The 26791-nt window shown below is 37.0% G+C and overlaps 1 protein-coding gene across 1 annotated transcript in view; it reads right to left on the bottom strand.

The window, feature by feature from the left end:
• Positions 1 to 26791, bottom strand: part of LOC115523127 (ubiquitin-conjugating enzyme E2 E2-like) — a 377540-nt gene that overhangs the window by 253827 nt on the left and 96922 nt on the right.

Below are 26791 nucleotides of genomic sequence, written 5' to 3' on the forward strand. Positions count from 1 at the left end.
TGAGGGTTTCTAATTTTCCCTTATCAGTGAAAAGAAAACCATTTTAAAAGGACATTAATCATAAATTCTAAAATACCTCTCCTGTTCCAGTACAGATTTCAAAACAGAGTTAAAAGTTTTTAACCAACTGCTCATTGGCTCTAATTAGCTCTGTTAATCCTTTTCTTACTGTTCTTATCAAACTATTCTTTGACTTTAGCTGCAGCCTTTATTTGTGTGGTCTCTGGTTTACAAGCTATTGTTTTAGGATCATGTTCTTTTCAATGGCTTTTCTGCAAAGCGATCACGTAATTTCTGATTATTTTATCCTCTTATTTCTTCCATTTTTTTTCACTTTGTTTAATTACTGGTATGTATCAGCAGTGGTTATTATCCTTTTTTAGTACAAATGTATAATATTTTAGGTACATTATGTATTAAATTGGAATTTGTAGGCAGTCTATGAACGTATTCTTTATTATTTCTTTGGGAATGTGCATTCTGAGTTTCTGTTGCATATTTTAAAGAAATTTGGGGGTACAACTTGCCTTAAGTTAGGAGTTTGGCTATATGAGAAAATATCTTTTCCTCTGGATCCTTATTTGGTCTGTTTTTTTCTAATTTCCTAAAATTTGATCATATACTCTTATGTTACAGGACTTTTAAACTAAATTATTCTATATTATTGTACCAATATGATTTATTCATAGGCAAATGAACTCACAGGCAAATAGTCTATACATTCCCATTAATAAAATGAACTATTTCTAATAAAAAGATTTCAGTGTGCCATAAAAACTACTAATTAATTAGCTCCACAATTTAAAAGCACTTAACATGCTCAAAATGATGTCTTGTATTAGAGGAGGGAGGAGCATTTCCACCTCAGAAAATTAGCCTTTTGGACATTTGATGATATTATTTTTAACATTTTTTTTTTTTGAGAGATAGATACAGTGTGAGGGGGCGGGCAGAGAGAGAGGGAGACACAGAATCTGAAGCAGGCTCCAGGCTCTGAGCTGTCGGCACAGATCCCGACGCAGGGCTTGAACCCATGAACAATGAGATCATGAGACCTGAGTCTGAGCCACACAGGCCCTGATATTATTTTTTAAACCAAACTAACATAGCTTAAAATTCTGTCTTAGATAAGTGATTAGGTTCTTGATATCTTGATAATCAAAGATATCTCTAATGGTTTGTGAACTGCTTTAGAAAAAGGATCTAATTAATCCTTCTCATGATGTTTGCATTAAATTGTCCTCTGATTTGAGTAGCAACTATCATTTATTTATTTCATCCCTGTTTGCAAACCATTGTTTTAAAATCATGTTATTTTCAGTAGATTTGCTATGAAGGAATCACTTTATTTCTGATTATTACATTCACAGAAACAACTGTTTCCTGGCTGCCCTGAGTTGTGTTTTATCATTTGACGCTGTGATACACTGTGCCCTTAAAGTATTTCTTCTGTTGGCTTGGTTTGTGGTCTCCCTGTTTTAGATCAACTGCACAGCAGCTGCTTGGACAGCCTTCTGTCATCTATTTTCAATAGTGTTACACAGCATCCCACATAGCTTCAAGGATGATAAATTGGCTGGACTCCAGGGCTTGCACTGTAATCCTGCCTTGTCATTTAATGTTAAGTGTATCTTACAGCTGACACTGATGAAACTGCTTAAGAAATCAGATATGATCTTTAGCAGAGCCACATCTCACTTTCACATTCAGGGTTAGGTTCTATTTTGATCAACTCCAGGGCAAATACTAACTATTTCAAAAAACTGCATCATTCTTCAATGCCTAACATATCTTTTCCATTCATCAATCCATTCTCTCCTATTTTTGATTCCAGAGATACATTTACTGATCTGTATTTGAGTGGTATCTGTACTGTCAAAACAAACAGAATTTAAGTGTTATATAATTTAACTCACAAACTCTGCTCTAACCGCACACATTGTTATTATACATCAAAATTTATAGATCTTGGGAGTAAAAGTATAGATCTGACCTTTTAACATTTTTTTTTAATGTTCCTAATATCATAGTTTATTTGCCAGTCACACTGATTTCTGCCTGGCATCCTAACTAGTCTTGATAGGAACAGGGACTTGAAAATTTTTGCTAATTAAGACCTTACAGGAAACTAGTAAAAATATCTCAAAATGCTAAAAAGAAAGGAATTAGGTCTATGGATGTTACTTCAATTTATAAACTGCAACACAGCTAAGATGCCACAATAATTTTTTTTTTTTTGAGAGAGAGAGAAAGAGAGTACATGAACTGGGGAAAGGGGCAGAGGAAGAGAGAGAGACTCATAAGCAGTCTCCACATCAGCATGGAGCCTAATGCGGAGCTCGATCCCATGACGACGAGGTCATGACCTGTGCCAAAATCAAGAGTCGGACAGGACACTTAACCGAATGAGCCATCCAGGCGACCCCACAATAATAATTTTAATGACTGTAGAACTATTTAAACAATACATACCCGTTATATTAGAAGTAGCATTATAAATAACAAAAAAGTCTTGTAAAATTCCCAAAACATTTTTTAGTGAAATCTCAAACACTTTCTGAAGGAGCTTCTAACCCAAAGCAAAATTATCCAATTTGAATTTTATTATATTTTATCTGTGCTCTGTTGAAGTAGAATGGATGATTATAAAGCACAAGCTGTCAGCAAAGAGGATAAAAGAGAAACCAAGAGGATGGATAATCAACAAATTGTAGATGCTTGCCTGGAATATTTGAAGTGACTCTATCCTTAAAATGATTCCCATCCCAGGTCAACATCAATACTGTTGCCAAATTAATCCATTCATTTTCTAAGTGTTTTTCATTAGTAAGTTTCTAATAGATGATAATAGTCCATTAAAGGATGCCGCCACAGTCAGTATTCTGGCTTAAAAATCACAATCCAAAATTATTATTCAACTGGTTACTTTGGGAAAAACAAAACAAACTTCTGTCTTTCCAAAGATTAAATGTTCTATTCTTTCATACATAGCAGGTAATCCGAACCAAATTTCCCAAATCATTTAGGTTTTATATTGAGGTTTGGTATGTATTTTTCATGATGATTACTGAAGGCAAAAAACAGTTAAATTTCATGGTGGAAGAGATGGCCTGACTGGGGATCCAAAACAGTTTTAAAAAGAGAAGACAGACTGTTGTCAGTTGTGCCAAAAGTTTACGAGAGAGCACATCCTTCCTTGGTTTGCTGCATAGGTGCTCATCAGGTAGTATGGTATCAGCCTTCCTTAAATAAAAAGTTTAAACTAGGGTGTCATGATGATCCATCTTTAGTCTGGACTCTTGATCAATCTACCTAGCTCTTTCACTTTGGTGAACCACAAAATCAAGTAAGTATTGTAAGCCCAATATGGGCCATTTAACTTTTCTGGACTTTAGATACCACATGTGTAAAATGGATTAAAAGGCTCCCGCAGCCCTTTCCTGGCTCTAAAATGAAGATTTCTGAAAGTATCTTGGGAGCTATAGTTGAATTCAGAGAAGTTATTCCGGTCAGCATGATCTTCAAAATAGTGGAGCTACTGGGGCTAAGTGGAGAACAACACGCTAGTTAAAAAGTCACATAAAATTTGTGACAATTATACTGAAAAGCTGGTTGAACCGTACCAGGAATTTTATTACTGTACATCCACTAGCATTTATAGATACTCTGTTCATTCTTCAAGGTCAGCCTCAACTTTGTGTCTGGTGACCTAGGCCTTTTTGGGGAACTTACTGATAATATGTTCAGATCAAGAAGGAAGAGGATGATCATTTGGGGAAAGTTTTGAAAATTAAACAGAATCTTAATATTAAAAGCAAAATGGGGAAGTCAGTAGTGTTTTTTATATGTATATGTTTTCCACAGAAGTGCTATATGAATAAAGGTTTTGAAAGGAGAACATGGTAATGACCCCTTAGTGGAGCTTCTTTTTAGGGGTGAATATATTTATATTTGGAAAACAGCCAGAGAACTTCATAAGTCCTACATCATGAAATGCTCAATCATGTAGAAGAGATAAAACTGATCACAGCAATTCAGAGAAACAATCAACATGGACTTATCATTGTCAAAGGAGCTTCCTGAAGATTTTGGAAGTTGAGCATACCATAACTCTGTATGCTACATTATTAGGAATTTTTTCAGCAAAGGAGAAGGACATTCCAAGCAACAGCTTAACCTGGCACAAAGAAGTGGCAACTCTAACACTACCATCATCATTATTTTATTATTATTGTCAGTATTGGAAAAATTGTGAAGGACACTGGTTTGTCTGTTAGGATATGACTTTTTAAATTTTTTTTTTTTTTCTCAACGTTTATTTATTTTTGGGACAGAGAGAGACAGAGCATGAACGGGGGAGGGGCAGAGAGAGAGGGAGACACAGAATCGGAAACATGCTCCAGGCTCTGAGCCATCAGCCCAGAGCCCGACGCGGGGCTCGAACTCACGGACCGCGAGATCGTGACCTGGCTGAAGTCGGACGCTTAACCGACTGCGCCACCCAGGCGCCCCAGGATATGACTTTTTAAAATAAACTGAATTTTCTCAACTTATTTAGTGCAGAGTTAGTGCGCTATAATCAAAGAAGTACAAACATATTTATTTCTCTGGGTCAGGGCTGAATGCTCAGGTTACTTATTTCTTTGACATTATTTGAAAGAAGTAGTTGTTTTTAATAACTGTAGTGTCAATAAAGGAACAAAAAAGAGGACATGGTTTGATTCTCTGTGTTTTTTTTTAAACTTTTCTTTTTCAGTTTATTTTTGAGAGAGAGAGAGAGAGAGAACAAAAGCGGAGGACCATGGGTAGCAAGACAGGTCTATCCAGCACAGAGCCCGACGAGGGGCTCAATCTCATGAATCATGAGATCATAACCTGAGGTGAAATCAAGAGTTGGATGCTTAAACAACTGAGCCACCCAGGTGCCCCCAGGGTTGATTCTTTAAAAGTAAGAGTTTATACTAAAGATAAATAAAAATATTTGTCTAATTGGTATTATAAGACCAGAACTATTCAACTACTACTATTATTTTCATAGACGTATTTAAATGTATCATGATTTTTAATATGAGGCATATTTAAGTGAGTTTTAACATACTAAGAAGCAGTGTCTAATTTAGTTTTGACATAGACAGTACTTCTGGAAGAAGAGGCCAATCAGCGCATTTTAGTCAAGTATTTAACACACTCAGATTACAAAAAGTAGGATTTCTAATCTGAAATATTTTGAAATATATTGAAGTATTTTCCTATGAAGATACAAAGAATTTAGATCTTGGATTTTCTGGTTAATTTTCATAGACTCTGAACTATTGTCAGATCTTGTTACTTTGATATTTGAATCAGAAATTATAATCATTATTAGGAATGGTCCTACTGACTGACCTTCCGCTAAGTTATAATTTACCCAAATTGTTAAATCAAAAAGCTTTGAAGAATGCTTGCTATTTGAAAAATATCTATGAAGATTGTGAAAAAGTCATCTATTTGAGGTTAGTACCTACAAAGACTTTTGGGTTTAGGGGTAGAGGGAAGGCTTAAAATGAAGTAAAGCGGGGGCACCCGGGTAGTAGCTCAGCTGGTTAAGCGTCCAACTCTTGGCTTCGACTCAGGTCATGATCTCATGGTTTATGAGTTTCAGCCCCACATCAGGCTCTCTGCTGACAGCATGGAACCTGCTTGGGATTCTCCCTCTCCCTCTCACTCTGTCCTTCCCCTGCTCACTTACACACTCTCTCTCTAAATAAATTAACTTAAAAAATACAAATTAAAAAAATTTTTCTAAAGAAGCAAAGTTTAAGATATGCATATACAGATACCTCTAGAAGGACTTTTAATTGTGGGAGGATTTAAACAGTGTTCGTGATGGTTTAATTAGATGTGGTTACAGATTACTGTGGGAGCAGGTGAGAAATTCTAACAGGCTGTGAGATTCTCTTCACGTAAGGTTCAAGGTATTATTTCATTCTTTGTATTTATACTTTAGTTCTTTCCAAAAAGTGAACTGGATTAGATTTTGATCACATTTCAGGTAAATCCTCCACTTTCATCCTCTGCAAAAACTACTTTTTTATGATGTCTATAAAAAACAATCTTTGTGCACTTTCTGTATCCATTAGGTACTGTAATTGTGATTTCCTTCTTCATTCTTTAGACACAATTTTTTGTGTCTTTTTTTTGTCCTCATCTCACTGAAATTTTTTAAGTGAAATGAACTATCAGAAAAAATTATGACAAGTCCTTGGCAATTTGAAAATTGTGTAAAGCTAGTCTCAGCTATCAATGGCTTTGTTATCAATGGCTTATGTTTCTTCTTTCTTTACCATCCCTAATTATTTGTGTTTGCTCTTGCTGTTAGGCATACTGTTTTAAACACTTGGTTGTTACAGTGGATATGAAGTGCCTGATAGTCTACTGAAAATAAACCAAGATAAATTATAGTTAGGGCAGAGGTTCCGGTCTTTGTTATTCTTGATATGATACCATCTGCGCCTCTGGTGAATTCCTTTAGACCTTTAAAATAGCCTGTCAAACTGTTCAATGGAAATTAGACTTTTTTTTCCCCTAATGCTCTAGTAGGGTCAGAGAGAGAAGTATCCCTCATATTTTTTAAAATCAAAAAAATCAATTACTTTAGACCCATAAAAGCTAAAGAAGTGAAAGATTTTAGAAGTGGAAAAAATGCTGTGAAGTTATCTACTCTTCCTTCCTCTCTTTTAAAAATCAATACATTTAATTCCCACCTCCTTTCTTTTGTTCAACAGACCAGCAAGTACACACAAGTTATCAAATGCTCCTTTTGGAATGAAAGCTAAATTGTATCACTACTATCCAAACCTCTCTAGTAACTTGTCATCTCACATAAGCTAAAGTCCTTACAGTGGCCTTCAGGATCCAACGTGACCTAGCCCCCTGCTTCCTCTCTGACCTCATCTCCATGCACTCTCCCCATGACTCGCTCTGCTCTAGTCACATTGGTCTCCCACTGGTTCCTTTAACATGCCAAGAATGCCCTTTTCTGCCTGAGATACCTTTCCACCAGAGAAATTAAATTAGCACAGCTTGCTCCCTCATTATTTTCAGGTCTTTGAACAAACATCAACTTATCAGAGAGAGCTTTCCTGATCACCTGTCTGAAATCAAAACTTCACCATCACCACCCCCATCACCACCATCTACAAGTCCTACCCATCTCTGCCCCCTTCCCAGCTTTACTTTGTTCCAAAGTATTTTTTTTTAATTTTTTTTAACGTTTTATTTATTTTTGAGACAGGGAGAGACAGAGCATGAACAGGGGAGGGTCAGAGAGAGGGAGACACAGAATCTGAAACAGGCTCCAGGCTCTGAGCTGTCAGCACAGAGCCCGACGCGGGGCTTGAACTCACGGACCGCAAGATCATGACCTGAGCCGAAGTTGGCCGCTCAACCGACTGAGCCACCCAGGTGCCCCTGTTCCAAAGTATTTGTTACCTTCCGATATACAGTATAGTTTATCTGTTCACTTTCTTCTTCCTCCACGAGAATGTGAACTTCAGGCTGAGAGTTTTTGTTTTTCTTGTTTTGTTCTATTATTATGTCTCCAGCACCTAAGACAATTCCTGGTACACATGAGGTATTCAACACATATTTGTTTAATGACCCAAAACTGACTTAATAAATAAGGTTCTCTCAAGGTGCCTGGGTGGCTCAGTCAGTTAAGCATCTGGCTTTGGCTCAGGCCATGATCTCACAGTTCATGAGTTCGAGCCTTGCGTCAGGCTCTGTGCTGACAGCTCAGAGCCAGAAGCCTGCTTCGGATTCTGTGTCTCCCTCTCTCTCTGCCCCTCCCCCATTCATGCTCTGTCTCTGTCTAAAAAAATAAACATTAAAGAAAAAAAAATTTTTTAATTAAAATAAATAAAGTTCTCTCTCTCTCTCTCTCTCTCTCCTCTGTTTCATACCAATATTCCATTTTCTAGTTTTTAAAAGATTTATACCATTTACCCACATATGTAATCTGGCCTTAATTGAAAGAATTCAAAATAACTTCATGACAACATTTAAAACCTGAACTTGGCTTTGATTTACTTTTAAAAACCAGTGTAATACATGAGGAGGTTGAAAGTAAAAGGATGGAAAAGACATATCATGCAAACACTATTTTTTTAAAAAAGCAGTGATAGCTATATTAGTATCAGATAAAGGACACTTCAAAGCAAGAAAGTTACTACAGACAAACAAGGACACTACATAACGATGAAAAGAGCACTCCATCAGGAAGATAAAATCCTAAATGTGTATGCATCAAATAAGAAAATCTTAAAATATACTAATAGAACTGGAAGAAGAACCAAATAAATTCACAATTACAGTTGGGAACTTCAATACCCAACTAACAGCAACTGAGAAAACTATGAGGTAGAAAATCAGGAAGGCAGAGAAGGAATGAACAAATAATCAGCTATCAGGATATAACTGACATACATAGATAACTCCATCCAACAACAGTAGATTACACATTCTTTTCAAGAGCTCATGGAATGGTCACCAAGATGGACCATATCTTGGGCATCCAAACTGGTAAGGAAGAAGTAAAACTATGAGTATTTGCAAATGACATCCATGACTTGGATGAAATAAGTGATGGGGTCCACCAATGTAGACCATATGCTGGACTATAAAACAAAATTTCTTTATACAGAAAACCCTAAAGATTCCACCAAAAAAGTACTAGAGCTGATAAATGAATTCAGTAAAGTTGCAGGATATAAAATCAATGTACAGAAGTCTGTTGCATTCTTATACACTAACAATGAAGCAGCAGAAAGTGAAATTAAGAAAACAGTCCCATTTACAAGTGCACCAAAAATAATACAATATCTAGGAATAAACTTAACCAAAGAGGTGAAAGACTTGTACTCTGAAAACAATGAAACACTAATGAAAGAAATTCAACACAAGTCAAAGAAATGAAAAGATATTCCATGCTCATGAGCTGGAAGAACAAACACTGTTAAAATGTCTACACTACCCAAAACAAACTACAGATTTAATGCAACCCCTGTAAAAACAGCGCTTTTCACAGAACTAGAACAAACAATCCTAAAATGTGTACGGACCCACAGAAGTCCCAGAAGAGCCAAAGCAATCTTGAAAAAGAAAAAGCTGCAGGTATTACAATTAAAGACTTCAAGTTATATTACAAAGCAGTAATAATTAAAACAGTATGGTACTGGCATAAAAACAGACACACAGATCAGAGGAGCAGAATAGATAATCCAGAAATAAACCCACAATTATGCAATCAACCTTTGACAAAGCAGGAAAGAATATTCAATGGGAAAAATACAGTCTCTTCAACAAATGGTGTTGGGAAAACTGGACAGCTACACGCAAAAGAATCAAACTGGACTGATTTCTTTCATTATATACAAAAAGTAACTTAATGGATTAAAGATGTGAAACCATAAAAACCCTTAAAGAGAGCAAGGCAGTAATTTCTCTGACATCAGCCACAGCAACATTTTTCTAGATGTGTCTCTGGAAGCAAGGGAAATAAAGCCAAAAATCAACTACTGGGACTACTTAAAAATAAAATTTCTGCACAGCAAAGTAAACAATCAACAAAACTAAAAGGCAACCTACTGAATGTAAGAAGATATTTGCAAATGACATATCTGATAAACGGTTAGTATATAAAATATATAAAGAACTTGCAGGGTACCTGAGTGGCTCAGTCAGTTAAGCTTCGGCTCACGTCATGATCTCACAGTTTGTGAGTCCGTGCCCCGCATCGGGCTCTGCACTCACAGTGCAGAGCCTGGTTGGAATTCTCTCTCATTCTCTCCCCCCCCCCAACCTCTTCCACTTGTGCATGCACACATGCACACTCTCCCTCTTTCTCAAATAAATAAAAACTTTAAAAAAGAACTTACAGAATTCAACACACACAACAAAATCCATACACAGTCTAATTAAAAAATGGGCAGAAGGCATAAACAAACACTTTTCCAAAGAAGACATTCAGATGGCCAACAGACATATGAAAAGATATTCAACATCAGGGAAATGCAAATCAAAAGTACAATGAGATATCACCTCACACCTGTCAGAATGGCTAAAATGAAAACACAAATACAGTATGTGTTGGTAAGATGTGGAAAAAAAGAAACCCTCTTGCACTGTTGGTGGGAATGCAAACTGGTGCAGCCACTGTGGAAAACAGTATGGAGGTTCCTCAAAAAATTAAAACTAGAACTTGCCTACAATCCAGTAATCACATTACTGGGCATTTACCCCCAAAATACAAAAACACTAATTCAAAGGGACACATGTACACCCTAATGTTTATAGTAGCATTATGTACAATAGCTAAATTATGGAAAACAATCCAAGTGTCCATCGGCAGATGAATGGAAATAAAGATGTGGTATATACCTACCCTAGAATATTACTGAGCCATAAAAAGGAATGAAATCTTGCTATTTGCAACAACATAGACAGAGCTAGGGAGTATAGTGCTAAGCAAAATAAGTTAGTCAGACAAAGACAAATGCCACAGGATCTCACTCATATGTGAAACTTAAGGAACAAAAAAGAAAAATAAAAGAGAGAGAAACAGACTCTTAACTATAAAGAACAAACTGATGGCTACCAGAGGGGAGGTGGGTAGGAGGATGGATGAAATAAGTGACGGGGCCCATGAAACGGTCACCAATGTAGACCATATGCTGGGCCTTAAAACAAACTTTAAAACATTTAAAAAATTTTAAATGATACAAAGTATATTTTCCACCATAATATAATGAAATGAAAAATGAACAAGAGACAACAGGAGACTCTCCAAACATTTAGAAATTAAGTAGCATACTTATAAATAATCCATACACCAAGTCTCCAAGGAAATAAAGAGAAATACATAGAACTAAAATGTAGGTAGTGGGGTATAACTCCCCATCCTTTACATGTAAACAGCACATAGTGAATTCCTTCCAAAGATTACAGCATAGACAGAGGGAGAGGGCAACTTCATGGTGGAGAAACCTGGCAAACACCACCTATGTCATACGATCAAACTAAACATCGGTGGTAAGTCATGCTGATCACATGTACCCTTGATGTGGTATGATGAAATGGCACTTTACCTCTGTGGTCTTCCTGCCAAGAACCCATAAACCCCAGCGTGATCATGAAAATGAAAAACATATCAGATAAATCCCAACTGAGGCACACTCTACAAAATATTTGACCAGCACTCCTCAAAACTGTCAAGGTCTTGAAAACAAAGAAAGTCTGCGAAACTGTCCCAGTGTAGAAGAGCCTAAGGAGACATGATGAATGAATGTAGTATTATATCCAAGATAAGATTCTGGAACAGAAAAAAAGAATGTTAGATAAAAAGTAAGGGAAAAGAAATAAAATGTGGACTAAATAACAATGTTATCAATATTGGTTTATTGGTAGTTACAAATGTATTATACTAAAATAAAAATTTTAATTTGAAGTTTAACACCACTCATCCTTGCTAAATATTGGGGACCTAAACCTAGGCAAAGATTTCTTAGACTTCACACCAAAAGCATCACCTATCAAAAGCAAAATTGGTAAGCTGATTCTCATCAAAATTTATAACTTCTCCTCTATGAACGACTCTATTCAGTGGATGATAAAGACTGGGAAAAATATTTGAAAATTATCCTACAAAAGGCCTTGTATCTAGGGCATATAAATAACTCTCACAACTGAACAGGAGAAAAGCAAACAACCCAACCCATTAGAAAATGGGCAAGGGGGGGGCGCCTGGGTGGCGCAGTCGGTTAAACATCCGACTTCAGCCAGGTCACGATCTCGCGGTCCGTGAGTTCGAGCCCCGCGTCAGGCTCTGGGCTGATGGCTCGGAGCCTGGAGCCTGTTTCCGATTCTGTGTCTCCCTCTCTCTCTGCCCCTCCCCCGTTCATGCTCTGTCTCTCTCTGTCCCAAAAATAAATAAACGTTGAAAAAAAAAAATTTAAAAAAAAATAAAATAAAAAAAGAAAATGGGCAAGGGGCGCCTGGATGGCTCAGCTGGTTAAGCGTTCAACTCCAGGTTTCGGCTCAGGCCGTGATCTCACAGATTGGTGAGATCGAGCCTCACACATCGGACTCTGCGCTGACAGTATAGAGCCTGCCTGGGATTCTCTCTCTCCCTCTCTCTCTGCCCCTCCTCCACTCGTGCACCGCGCGCGCGCTCTCTCTCTCTCTCAAAAAATAAACTTAAAAAAAAAAAGAAAAGAAAGTGGGCAAAATCAGGGCACCTGGATGGCTCAACTGGTTAAGTTTTCAACTCTAAGCTTCGGCTCAGGCCATGATCTCACACACTGGTGAGACTGAGCCTCATGTCCTGCTTGGGATTATCTCTCACCCTCTTTGTCTAACCCTCCCCCACTTGTGCACTCGCTGTTCACTAGTGTTCTCACTCTCAAAAATAAACTTTTTTAAAAAACATTTAAAAAATGGGCAAAATCATAATGAAACGCTTCAAGAGGATGTACACACAGATGACAAATAAATACATTAAAAGATGTCAAGTTCATTAGCAAAATGAAATGCAAATTATGCCCATAATGCAATATCACTACATGCCTATCAGAATGGCTAAACGAAAAAATACTGACAAGATCAAATGCTGGTAAGGATGCAGAGCAACGGGATACATAGCTGGCAGAAATGTAAAATGGTATAGCCACTCTAGAAAATAGTTCGGCAGTTTCTTATAAAACTAAACATGTACTTACCATAATATCTATCTCTTGACCATACAACCCAGATAAATGAAACTACGTTTACACAAAATATATACAAAGGGGCGCCTGGGTGGCTCAGTCGGCTGAGCGTCCGACTTCGGCTCAGGTCACGATCTCGCGGTCCGTGAGTTCCAGCCCCGCGTCAGGCTCTGTGCTGACTACTCAGAGCCTGGAGCCTGTTTCAGACTCTGTGTCTCCCTCTCTCTCTGACCCTCCCCCGTTCATGCTCTGTCTCTCTCTGTCTCAAAAATAAATAAACGTTAAAAAAAATTAAAAAAAAAAAACAAAATATACATGAATGTTCACAGCAGCTTTATTTGTAAAAGCCCCAAAGAGAAAATAACTCAAATGTCTTTCAAGAAGTGAAGAGTTAAACAGACTGTGCTACAGCCACAACATGAACTAGCACTAGGTAATAAAAAAAAGACTATTAATACACACAATTATTTAAATATATCTCAAGGGAGTTATTATGCTGAATAAGAAAAGCCAATCTCAAAGGTAACTTAGTGTATAATTTCATCTTATAGAACATCCTTCAAATAACAGAACGGTTAATGGCTGCAGCTTATAAGAGGGTATTATGAGAGATTTTTGGCAATGATGGAACAGTTCTACAGATCTTTACTGTGACAATATTTACATGAATTTACACATGTGCTAAAATGTTACAGAACGAAATACACAAATAAGTGCACGTTAATGAAGTCTAAATACAGTTGGTGGCATCATCAACATCACAGTTGTGTTAACTGCTCTATACTTATATAAGATGTTACACAGGTGAAAAATTGAGTGAAGGGTTCAAGGAATCTCTGTGTTTTTTTCTTATGGCTATATCTAAATCTGTAATTATCTGAAACTAGAAAGTTTAGTTTAAAAAGCCAATATAATGAAATAGGTACATACTTAAGGGATTAACTTCTTTCATAATCAGTGTTAAGGACAGAATGAGAGCTTAGCACAGTGACTCACACAAAGCTAATCAATAAATGTTACCAAGTTCTATCACTATTTGAAAAAACTAAAGAGACAACAACTTTTCCTTTAAACAGGTGTCATCTAAACAAGTTTTGAAAGGACTTTTTAATTGTGCTGATTTTCTCTTTATTTTTTAATTCTTTTTTTTTTAATGTTTATTTTTGAGAGAAAGAGAGAGAGAGCGTGAGTGGGAGAGGGGCAAAGGGAGAGGGAGACACAGAATCTGAAGCAAGCCCCAGGCTCTGAGCTGTCAGCACAGAGCCCGACGTGGGGCTCCAACTCACCAACTGTGAGATCATGACCTGAGCCAAAGTCAGATGCTTAACTAACTGAGCCACCCAGGCGCCCCTTCTTTTTTAATTCTTAACAAAACAAAATCATTAAGATGTTTAATTCTTGTATATGATACCCAAGTATCGAAGGATAAAGTGGATATGAAAAATCTTCAAAGAAATTACTGTCTAAACATATTTGCCAAAAATTTCCTCAAGTTAATATGTTCCACTTTGAAAATCACAAGTAGGGGCGCCTGGGTGGCGCAGTCGGTTAAGCATCCGACTTCAGCCAGGTCACGATCTCGCGGTCCGTGAGTTCGAGCCCCGCGTCGGGCTCTGGGCTGATGGCTCAGAGCCTGGAGCCTGTTTCCGATTCTGTGTCTCCCTCTCTCTCTGCCCCTCCCCCGTTCATGCTCTGTCTTTCTCTGTCCCAAAAATAAATAAACGTTGAAAAAAAAAATTAAAAAAAAAAAAAAGAAAATCACAAGTAAATACTAACTGGATTACACGGTGGCCAACCAACCTATCAATTACATGAATAAACTGCCTAGGTGTTACAGAATCATAAAAAAAAGATAACTAGAAATAAGTTGTGTAACAATGCTATTCTAACATTTTTCAATCACAGTAAGTCCTTGCTTCTCTTATGTTTTCTTATTGAGGAAGAATAAATTAGTTCTTTGGGCAAAACTATATAACCTTGAATATGTTTTCTGAGGTTAGGATGCTAATTTGGTTTGATCTTAGAAGGAACTAAGTAAACAGATACAGTTGAATAGTATCTGAATACTACAGCTGAATACAGCATTTTAGAATCCTAAATCATTTATCTAGTCCAATCATGATGCATAAAGCTCCTGGACAATGACGGGGTCATCTGGATTTTCTCCCTGTATCTATAGGGAAGGTACTCTGCCTTATCCAAATCCAAAAGGCTCAATTAAGAGACACCCAAATCCCAATGCCTTATAATGTGTGCACTATTCAATATAAATAGGACTACAGGGCTGTATCAACATAATCTTTTATGTACTTATTATGTGTCAAAGTTTTAAAGAACGACAGTTATCATCTACTCCTGCAGGATAAATGTATCCTCACCAGCAACACAGAATAAATGTATATTTGAGGATTCCTTTTCAGTGTTTAATTCTATACAATAAAGAAAAGCTCCTTCAAAGTCGCTGCTAAAAGCCTAGAAGTGTACTAACAGAAACTAATGAGCTCATATAATTGAAAGTATGGTATTTAGAGCTGTGAAAGGTGGATACTAAGTTCAGCTCTGAATGACATGTTTACAGACCAAATTTGTTTATAAACGCTTTGGGTATTAAAATCATTTCTGGCTTCTGAATATTTTAGGAGACAGTCTCCATTCTAGGTAAGCTGGGGAAAGGGCCATTTCTACAGTGTTTCATTACACACCTACTACATTAGAATTTATGGAGGGGTGCCACCAGAATGTAAATTTTTAACAAGATACCTGGGTATTTTTATGCATGATTAAGATTAAGATCAGCTACTCTCTTGTAAGCTACCACTTAATGCAGAAGCAAGATGCTTTGTAATAATTTTTATTCTTGCCAAATAAGGGAATCTCTCCATTTTTCTAGAGTGGTAGAGCTTTGAGACTGCCAAATCACCTTAGGAGGGATAAGTATAAATTGCATCAACACCACATACAAAGTTATGAACATCTCCTGGAACACCCCTTGTTACTAATGGCCCATTTAAGGCAAAGGTCTCTATAAGAGGGACGGAGAGATCTGCAGACATGATCACAGCTGAGCCTTGATGGAAGTCTTCCTAGTCAGCAATAAAGCCAACTGCGCCACACCCTCCAGCATTCGTGCCAATAGATACAAGCTGTCTGAGCCACTGGCTCCAATTAGTTGTTGTCTAATTAGCTTGCACACCAAAGGAAACAACACTGAGGAAATTCAACAATCTCTCATCAAAGCCTAATATTTAAATTCCTTGCATCAACTCATCTAAAGCCATTTGGCAGAGAATCTACCCTTTTGCCCGCCTACATACCAATTTTCTGCCTACTATTCTGCCTCGCACTTTGGCAAAATACAAACTCTGCATTTGCTTTTTAACTGTTTTCAACAAACGCAAGACAAACTACAGCAAGAAAATGTGCAATTTCATCCCCCAAGGCAACAGGTAAAATGGATCCACCATTCATTCAAGGGACATCTCTTGATGCCCATTCTGAGGACCATCCTCACTTTTCCATAAATACCTTTCCATAAATACTTGTCTAGTTGGTCTGACGTTTCAATATATTATTGAAATTTCGACTTTTAAGCTTAAGTAGAACTTCCTATTATAAAATATAAAATACCTATTATCTATGAATTCCTACCTTAATTTTCATATGATTAAACAATAAAATGTTCACAAAACATTATTTTGATAATTATTTTGTCATTTCTCAAGAGGAACCAACATCTGCTACAGCAAATAAGATGCTGGGATAAAAGGACAACATCTTAAGTAGGGATGCTTTGTTCAATTTAGAGAGCACATGTGTAAAAGACTACTGAGACCGAGACATGTTAGCTAAATGACAGCGGAGTCTATGTCACAGACTCAAAGACACAGAAGTAAAAGATACTTTTAGAAATCAATGAATCTTATCTTTTGTTTCACCAATTAGTAAATTTCCCTGTCAAGATTACTGAAATGGTTTACTTTTCTTCTCTTTTTTATTGAACCAAATTATTCTGAAATGCTGCATTCCTTTTCACATTAGATCTTTTCCTTAAAAAAAAAAACTATAACTGATCTACTCAATATCTTTATTGTAACCACTGTCCCATGTTTATGGTAAGGAGATGAGTTAGTTATTACATACAGTAATCACTGTTAAATAAGAAGTGTGCATATCCCACCATCCTACACTAAGATTAAAAGAAATATGGAACATTTCATGAAATCAGAACGTGAAACAATTAATCTTCACAAGCTCCTAGACCACACCAACTCCTAAAATTTGCACACAAAAGTTTTATCTGAACCTTACAATGCTTTTTTTCAGAACTGTATAAGGTGTCACTGGTCTATAAGATTTTGTACAGTCTTCCCAGAGTTGATGAAACAAAGTTAGAGTTTTTGGCTTATTTAATCAGAATACATCCTATTATTTTAGGTCTTCACTGGTTTTTCAAGACTTCAGCGAGACAGACTCCAACCAGCAGCATGGTCCCTTGACCTACCATCTTCCTGATGCCCACCAAACAATTCTATAAAATGTTGCTTGCTCAAGTATTCTCTAGTGATTGTTTTTCTGGTATATGTGGCCAAGAAGAGATAATAAGTGTTTCACCAGGCACTCATACTGGTCCTGACAAGACGAAAAAAGGAGAATGAAGTCATATACCATCACTGTCTAAAAGAACAGAAAAAGCAATTCCAAAATAACTTCCTGACAGTCTCCAATACTAATCACAACCACAAATAAACCTGGCTATAAGTACAATAAGCAATCTTATCTGTACTGGCTTTTACAAGCATTTCCCTCAGTTATAAGGCTGCTTAAAGAGTTTCTCATTAGTGAAATGGAGTGGACAATAGTGGGAGAAAAGCAGTAACAGTAGATTTTGTATCGCAGATTAAACTTTATCTGTCATTTTGAGGATTCTGGAAAATTTCTGATGCCCAAAACTATATACAGCCTCCAACTGTTTTTTAGAAGATACCTGACATTAATTATAACCTTTTTCTCACTTAATAATCAATATTCTTAGTAAGATTAAGTCATTTAGAAACATCAAGGGAAAAACACTTCTTCAATGTTCCTCTTTTAACCTAAAACAACTTAAAAATATAAAAATCTCAGCAGCTGCTCAAAGGGATACTCTCAAAAAGAAAACAAAAACAGAAAAAGCACTGAAATTGGTGCTTTTCTCTTTTTTTAGATTGCAATTTATAAACATAGCTATAAAAAGTAAAAATGAAAGAGGAAATTCTTACTTTTACATTAGGGAATTTCCAAGAACCAACTGGCAGTCCCTTGCCACCTAACTGTGAATTAAGAAAAAGTGTCAAATTTAAGGCATTTCTTCTTTTCCCACCCTGCCTTAAATCAGTATTTCCCTCTTCTAAATTTCCATAATGCTTTATATGAAGTAGCCTCATGCTTAAATTCAGCTAAATGCTTAAATTAATGCTGATATTTACATAGTTGTTCACAGCATGACCACGTAACTTGTCACCCAAACCAGGACATGTGAATGTGAAAGGGGATACTATTAGTAATTATGCCATGTTGAGAGGCATAAAACAAAACATACAGGCTCCCTAGTTATTCTCACCATTCTCTCTCCTCTACTGGACTCGAAGCTCAATGATACAGGGGGAGTTGGAAATTCATTATCATATTTATCACAGCAGCACATTACCTTGCACAAACTAAGCATTCAAGTCTTACATGCTGAAAAATGAACAAACTCAAGAGGTCTTTCACAGCTGCTTTGGGAGGTACAAGTAACTAACATTCAAACTCCTTCGGATAATGGCTAAATTTGTAAGTCTATTGTTCTGGACTTAAACATGCAAGAAAAGGAAAAGAATGGAAACTACCTGGGCTATCTTGTTAAACATAATTTAATGTTCTCTATATAATCTGAAAGGACCTAAATATGTTCAAATTCTAACAGTAAAATCTTAATAAGTACCATTATTCAAGAAAAACCTTCTGAAAATATGGTATACTCCTAGTAGCTGAATAATCTAGAGGATTTATCTTCTACCTCCAGCCCAGATTGGTATGTAAATTGTGGAAAAAGCATATACACTGACTATTTTCATTTGCTTTTCAATATATTATTATTCCATGCATATTTACTATATACAATACACATTTTATTATTAAATCTAAATCCTTGTCCCAAAGAAAACAAACAAACAAACAAACAAAAAAGGATAGCACTACTGTGTGGCTGATTCTACTCTTAAAGAGTAAAAGTATTCTACTATTTGTATTCTCCATGAACAAAATGATTATGTGCCTAGCTGACTAAAAACTAAAGCTTGCCTAATAGTAAATAAGGACCTATTCTGTCCTGTTTCCCATTAACTTTGCATCAGCAGATCTAGTTTTCATTAGGACTAGTACTGGTTGATGACAGAAGCAATTGGTATTGCTAAAATATTTACAGTTTCATTTCAATTCCACCTTGGTTTGTTGAATAGACATAAAACCACAATCTTTATCATGTGTGCCATTTCCTGTAATTCACAACTGAGCCCAATTCCACTATTCATTATAGAACTTGAAATGTAACAAAACAAAATACCATAGATAAAAAAAAATAATTTGAATCCATTTAGGTCTTTTTTTTATTTTTAATACTTTTCCCAAAAGAAAGGTGTGAAAAAATCTTAAGAAACATTTCTTAACTACTTTTCTTTCATGCAATTTTAGTCAACCGTAGATAAGTCATCATTATCCGTGATAATTGGGAGGCAGTATTTTCATTCTTCTTCACACCTAAACTTTAAGGAATCTCCTAACAAGTAACAAAAGTGAAGCATGTGAACTTCATTTCCTATTCCACTCTCAGGTATTACAGCTAATAAAGCGCCAAACTGTCAGAAGGTGGTTACTAGAAGGAAAGGAGAAAAGCCCTGAAAACAGAGGAACTTGTTAATCAGACCCTCACCAGATCTTCTAGATATATCCACCTTTAAACTCACTTCCTAATTTAGAAGGAAGTTTCGTCTTTTTAAAATTCACTTATAGGATAGTCAAGAGTTAAGCTAAGATTTTTATTTAAAAAAATTTTTTTTTTCAACGTTTATTTATTTTTGGGACAGAGAGAGACAGAGCATGAACGGGGGAGGGGCAGAGAGAGAGGGAGACACAGAATCGGAAACAGGCTCCAGGCTCCGAGCCATCAGCCCAGATCCTGACGCGGGGCTCGAACTCACGGACCGCGAGATCGTGACCTGGCTGAAGTCGGACGCTTAACCGACTGCACCACCCAGGCGCCCCTATTTTTATTTATTATTATTTAAGTAGGCTCCATGCCCAACATGAGGTCTGAACTCACAACCCTGAGATCAAGAGTCGCATGCTCTACCAAATGAGCCAGGCAAGTGCCCCAAAGATTTTTATTTTTAAACAGAGACAAATTATGACAGACCTCAATCAACAAAATTTCATTTTTGTAAAATATCAAATGTACTGAACCATACTTTTTGATTTAATAAAATCACTGATTCAACTAATGCAACATTACAACAAAACTATTCTATCCAGATCCCAAATAACATAAGTGGTGAAGTGGAGCAGAAATAAAATGGCCCAGGCACCAACTGAAGACTCCAGAATATTTATGCAGCAAAAACCAACAAAACATCACGTAGTAAGTAGTTAAGCATTCAACACTCACAGTTATTCCAGGATCAGAGGGCACACAATGCTTGGTTTATACAGCTTACAGACACATATCAAGCCTGCTATTCATTCATCCCATTTATTTTTTAAAATATTTACTAAGCTCCACTATGGTTCATTCAAGGCCCTGGAGAAGTGAAAAGGCACATCACAACTTTTGCCTTCAAGAAGCTCAGGAGCACCTGAGCCTGGGTGGCTCAGTCAGTTAAGCATCCAACTCTTGATTTGGGCTCAGGTCATGATCTTACAGTTCATGAGTTCGAGCCTTGTGAGTTTGAGAATGCTTGGGATACCCTCTCTCCCTCTCTCTGCCTACCCTGCTGGCACATGCACGAGCATGGTGTCTCTCTCTCTCTCTCTTTCTCTCTCTCTCTCAAAAGTAAACATTTAAAAAACCTCAATCATGGTATCAACAAATACTACTTGTACCAAATGAGGCAGTACGAAAGTGCTATAAAGTATATAGGAATAAAGGATTTTTGTCTCCTTTAAAAAAGCAGGCTTCACAGAGGTGTCATTTGAACTAAAACTGAGAGAAAGATAGGAGTCTGCTAAAAGTGGGAAGAAAGGAATGCTGGCATTCAGAGTTTAACTTACATTCCTTTCTTTTGTGCTACCTTTGGGATCATGCCAAATGACAGATTATTCCTCTTAAATTTTCAAGAATAAAGATCATCAAGAGTTCTGCATTCCCTGGAAGAAACAAGATAATAAATACTACCATGACTGACCAGTGACATGCAAAAAAAAAAAAAAAAAAAAAAAAAGGTAACTATAGAGGTAAATTATTAAGGTCATAAAATTTAGGCCAGTTAAACTCCAAACCTCAGTTTCTCCACCTATAAAACAGAAATAAAAAAGTTGTCTAACCTACCTTCATAAGGGGGCTATGAGAATCAATATAATATATAGAAAGCTTCTTTTACTATATAGCAATAAAGCCGTATATCATAATTTCTTAAGACCTAATTAATATTGATGTTCATTAATTTCTGATTCATGGTTTCAAAAAATTTCTAAAGTGAGGTATATAGATTTTATATATTTACATTAATACTGACATATATTTTAGCTTATTAAAACATAAATACTGAGAAAGGAGAAAAAAATGCTTTCTGCTAAAAAAATTTAGGGGTCCTGTGGCTTAGTTAAGCCTAAATCAAGTTATTTGATATAAATGCCAATTAATGCTAAACAAAATATTATATTAGATTACAGGGGGAAATATATGCTATTTCTAAAGCTTTCTGGAAGATGACTATACATTGCTTCATAGATTTTTTGAAGTGTTATAATCTTTTTTAATGTTTATTTCTTTTTGAGACAGAGAGAGACAGAGTACAAACAGGGAGGGGCAGAGAGAGAGGGAGACACAGAATCTGAAGCAGGCTCCAGGCTCTGAGCTGTCAGTACAGAGGCTAACGAGGGGCTCATACTCACAAACCGCAAGATCATGACCTGAGCCAATGTTGGATGCTTAACCAACTGAGCCACCCAGGCGTCCAGGAAGTGTTACAATTTTGTTCTTGCCTTTACAGTTATATTTGTGTAATATCAAATTCTGATGCTTAGAAAGTTACATAATCTCTGAGGACTTCAGTTACTTCACTAAAATTGGTAGGGTAAGACTAACTAAAATCTAAGGTTCAAAACATCCCTTAAAATTCTAATAAAAAAGCATTAGAGAATGTATACAGAGACGTAGTTACAGTCCTACAAAATAAGATACAAAGCCTACAAAGCTTCACAGAAAACACTAAAAAGAATACCTTGTGATTAGTTTCTAAGTGATTTCCCAGTCTAAAAAGCAGCACTTTGGTCCAGGAGAAATAACACAAGCTATACCAGCTTCAAGTTTTACCAATCTCTAACTGGAGAACTCAGCTTAAGTTAAAACTAAACACTGTAAGAATGCTAACCCCACATAAATACATTTAGAGTTTTAAAAAGCTTTCAAGATATCTTGCTGGCCCTTTCAACTAACTGAGTAAAATTAAAAAAAAAATTACAGCCCAGATGGTGACATTTACATCAAATAATACCCATGAAAGAGATGTGCTATAATAAGTTCATTATGAAAAATTTCAGCTTCCAACAAAATGAAGACTTAGCTTACATAATTAAGCTCATTAAATATTCCAGAATAATTTTAGTTATTGAAATGAAATTTTATTAACATTCTTCTCTAATCATTTATCTTTAAATGTTTTCTTCAGTGTTTTGTGTGTAGGTGCAAAAAAGGGCTATTAAATCAAATGAGGAATGATTTTAATCATTTTAACAAAGAGTTTTAAAAACTTTTCAATGCTTGAATATGTTGAAAAATAACATCAGCACTAATTGGAAATCATTTTTCTATGGCCTGTACTTCCCGGAAAAGCTATATGCTGTTCCAATCTTCTGTCTGTCTCACTACCCTACCTCAAAGACAGTGCTTTAAAAATTATTCAAGGGGTTAGACTTTCTAGAATGGCCATATGAGCTCAGAGAACTCCCCCAGCCCACCCCAACATTTATTAAACTTGCAAAAATCAGCAGAGACATTCACAGTCTCGGAGATTGATCAAACAGCCTGTAACAACTGCAAAGTATTACTAAATAAAATCTACAGACACTTGGTAATAATAGTGGAATGCCACAGCATTCCATCTAGAGCTTGCATGTGCCCCCAGCAACTCTGTGTGATAGAAGAGCTGTTCTAGTAGGTTCATCAACAGAGTAGCAGTTCACATCTCCCACAGATACCTGGAGTAGAAGAGCTATCCCTAGAGGATGTGCAGCTTGGTAGACATGAGCAAGTATCATCTCCCACAGCACTAGGCTGCAGAAGATCTACAACAAGAAGGTGGGAGCTACAAGGCAGCACCTGTTTGTTACTACCAACCCCTATTACTAGATCTGGACCATGGATAATTGATGTTAAATGGCAGGATCACTTTCCAGCTTCTTACACACACACACACACACACACACACACACACACACACACACACACACACCTTCTGCTCCACAGGGAAGATACAGGTGGACAGCTGATAAAGAGTAAACTCCTCATCACCCTCCAACTCCTGATCCACAGTACAAAAGTTAAGCCTAGAAGAGGGTCTAAACAAGCCTCAAAGACTGGCAGCACCCTACCTGGCCCAAGGAGCCTGACTTTCTTTGGATCAGAATGTGGAGAAATTTATGTCCCAGAACATTACTGAAAACGAAAGAGCGCTCACCTTGTGTTAAGCTTTTGTCCTAACCAACTCCCATCTGTGAATGTCACCCCATTTGGAAACAGGGCCTTTGCAGAGGTAATCAAGTTGATGATAAGGTCATCAGAGTGGAACCCAATCCAATATGACTGGTGTCCTTATAAGAGAGAATTTGGACACACACACAGAGGAGAAGAGCAGGTCAAGACACAGACACATGAGAGAAGATGGCCATGTGAAGACACAGAGCTCGGAGTGATGCGTTTATAACCCATGGAATACCAACGTTTATTGGCAAACACAAGAAGCTAGCAAAGGCAAGGAGGATTTTCCCCTGCAGGTTTCAGAGGGAGCATGGCCTGGCTGATACCCTGAGTTTGGACTTGTGGACTTAAGGACTGTGAGACAATATACTTTGGTTGTCTTAAGCCATCCAGTTTGTGGTAATTTGTTATGGTAGCCCTAGGAAACTAATCACAGCCAGGAATTGGTGAAGGCCAACCGCTGGGCTGACACTGACAGAGGATAGTCAGAATCTTAGCAGGATATGGAGGCTGGAGGGGCAAAGAGAATACAACTAAAACCACAATAATCCCTGGTGGTCCTGAACACCATACACATATGCAAGGCTGTGCTTTATGAGGAACAACTCAAGAAGACATTTTGTGGTAAAAGTCCCTGGGCTGAACACAGGGCTAACATGTAACCTCTATGAACACTGAGAACTTTATATCAAGCAAAAGACTTCAGTCATAAAAAACACGTTTTAGGATTCCATTTATATGAAATGTCCAGAACAGACAAGACTCTTGAGTTGAAAAGTAGATTAGCAGCTGCCTAGGTCTGGAGGTATGGGGAGATGAGTGACTGCTCATGAGTACAGAACTTCTCTTGGGGATGACAGCTGTACAATTCTTTTTTTTAATTTTTTAATTTTTTTACATTTATTTTTTGAGAGACATAGAGCACAAGTTGGGGAGGGGCAGAGAGAGGAGACACAGAATCGTGAACAGGCTCCAGGCTCTGAGCTGTCAGCACAGAGCCTGACACAGGGCTCAAACTCACAAACCGTGAGATCATGACCTGAGCCGAAGTCGGACGCTTAACCGACTGAGCCACCCAGGGGCCCCAATAGTTGTACAATTCTAAATATTCTAACTGAATTGTATACTTTAAAAATGAGTGAATTGTATAGTAATGTGGATTATATCTCAATAAATCTGTTATTTAAAAAAAAACTAGTAAAGCCTACAACTTGCAAAGAACGACGACAAAATAATGAAGAGATATGAAGAACAATGCAGGGCTATGAATGAAAACAGGTCAGACTGGAGATTAACACCTTGAACCTAGCCAATGGGCACAGAGAAGAGGGGACTAATGAAGGGAAACAATGTGTTGGTATAACAACAGTACTTAAGACCAGACGTGAGGAATTAAGGGGAGAAAGACGTGTGGGTGCCTGGGTGGCTCAGTCAGTTGAGTGTCCAACTTCGGCTCAGGTCACCATCTCGAGGTCTGTGAGTTCAAGCCCTGCGTCAGGCTCTGTGCTGACAGCTCAGAGCCTGGAGCCTGCTTCAGATTCTGTGTCTCCCTCTCTCTCTGCTCCTCAGCTGCTCACATGCTGCCTCTCAAAAATAAATAAAGATTAAAAAAATAAATAAAAAATAAAAAAATAAAAAAAGGGGGAGAAAGATGTCTAGGACAACTTCCAGGTAGCTTTTTTAGGTACCTTTGTATTAGGCACTGTGACAACCCAGGCAAAACTTGGTTTTCCCCCAGGAGGGGGCTGCTGCTAAGGCTGTGTGACTGACATATTTGCTTCTTGAAAGAGGACTGATCTCTGAACCCCCACTGGGTACAACCACTCGTGCTGGCCAGACCTTGGAGATTTTAGCTAAGTTCTACAACCAGCTATCACACTTGATACCAAAAGAGAAGGACAATCTGTAAAAAGGGGAAGGGTAGTTTTTTTTTGTTTGTTTTTTTTTGTTTTTTTTTTTTTTGCCACAGGCTTGTTTTGAGAATTAAATGTGCTAATATACATAGAAGAGTTCAGAATAGTGTCTGGCATTGGTCAGCATCAGGTAAGTGTTAGCTATACAATGAAGAGAATTACAGTGCATTACCAAGGTCAACATACAAACGCTTCTAGTAAGATAAAGATTACAACATTTGACCTATAACCATTCTCACCAAGAATGCAGGTTTGGGCAGAACAGCCAGGTTCATTTAGACCAAAGACATCATCAGGACTTAAGCAAGAAAAGAGCAACAAAACAATACACCCAGCTCCTTCCTCTTTACTTTGAAGATTACAAAGTTTATAAACCCAGGCTTTGATCAATTTTGGTTAACACGGTCAATGTAAACTAACTACAATATAAATTCGGTTTACAGTTTTGGCAAGCAACCTCAGAGAGACCCCTAACCAGACAGCCTGGCAATGCTGCACTCAAATTCCTGACTCACAGAGATGATACAGTGTTTCTGTCACTACATCCTGGGGAAGTTCATTATGCAGCAATAAATAACTGATACATTTCTTCACCATTACAGCTCTAGCACCTAGCACAGTACTTATTACAGTTACCAATGAATGAATGAATGAATGAATGAGGCATTTGAAATAACACCTAGCACCTAAGCTATTATAACTGTGTTCATTTTCCCAAACTATTCTCGTGATCTATCCAAATTATAATAAATTTTGAGAGACTAACAGATACCATTTGTGTCTAACAGGATTAACGGTCTTAAAATGATTAAAAACTCTTTTTTAAAAGTTCAAGGCATAGTTAAAATGTTTATGATTAAATGATGCAAAACCATTTTCATTACATTAACATTAGTATAAAAACAATATCATCTTTGTAAAAAGTCATCTTCTAATTTTATTGTTAATTCAGTTGAACAAAATATAGCACCACAATGGAATCTTCACAATGAAGGTTGATTATAGTAACATGAATAAATCACAGGAAAATGATGGGAAAATTAACACCTGTCATCCTAAAGAAAGAAAAACTAGAAAGCAGTCTTACAAGTGAAAGAAAGTAATATCTAAATTCCTGGCATTGCTCTAGGTACTGTGCATATTTCATCTCATTTAACCCTTACAACAATTCTAAAACAAAGGGCATTATTTCCATTTTGTCCTTCTTA

This window comes from Lynx canadensis, chromosome C2 (genome assembly GCF_007474595.2).
Source record: "Lynx canadensis isolate LIC74 chromosome C2, mLynCan4.pri.v2, whole genome shotgun sequence".
NCBI lineage: Eukaryota > Metazoa > Chordata > Mammalia > Carnivora > Felidae > Lynx > Lynx canadensis.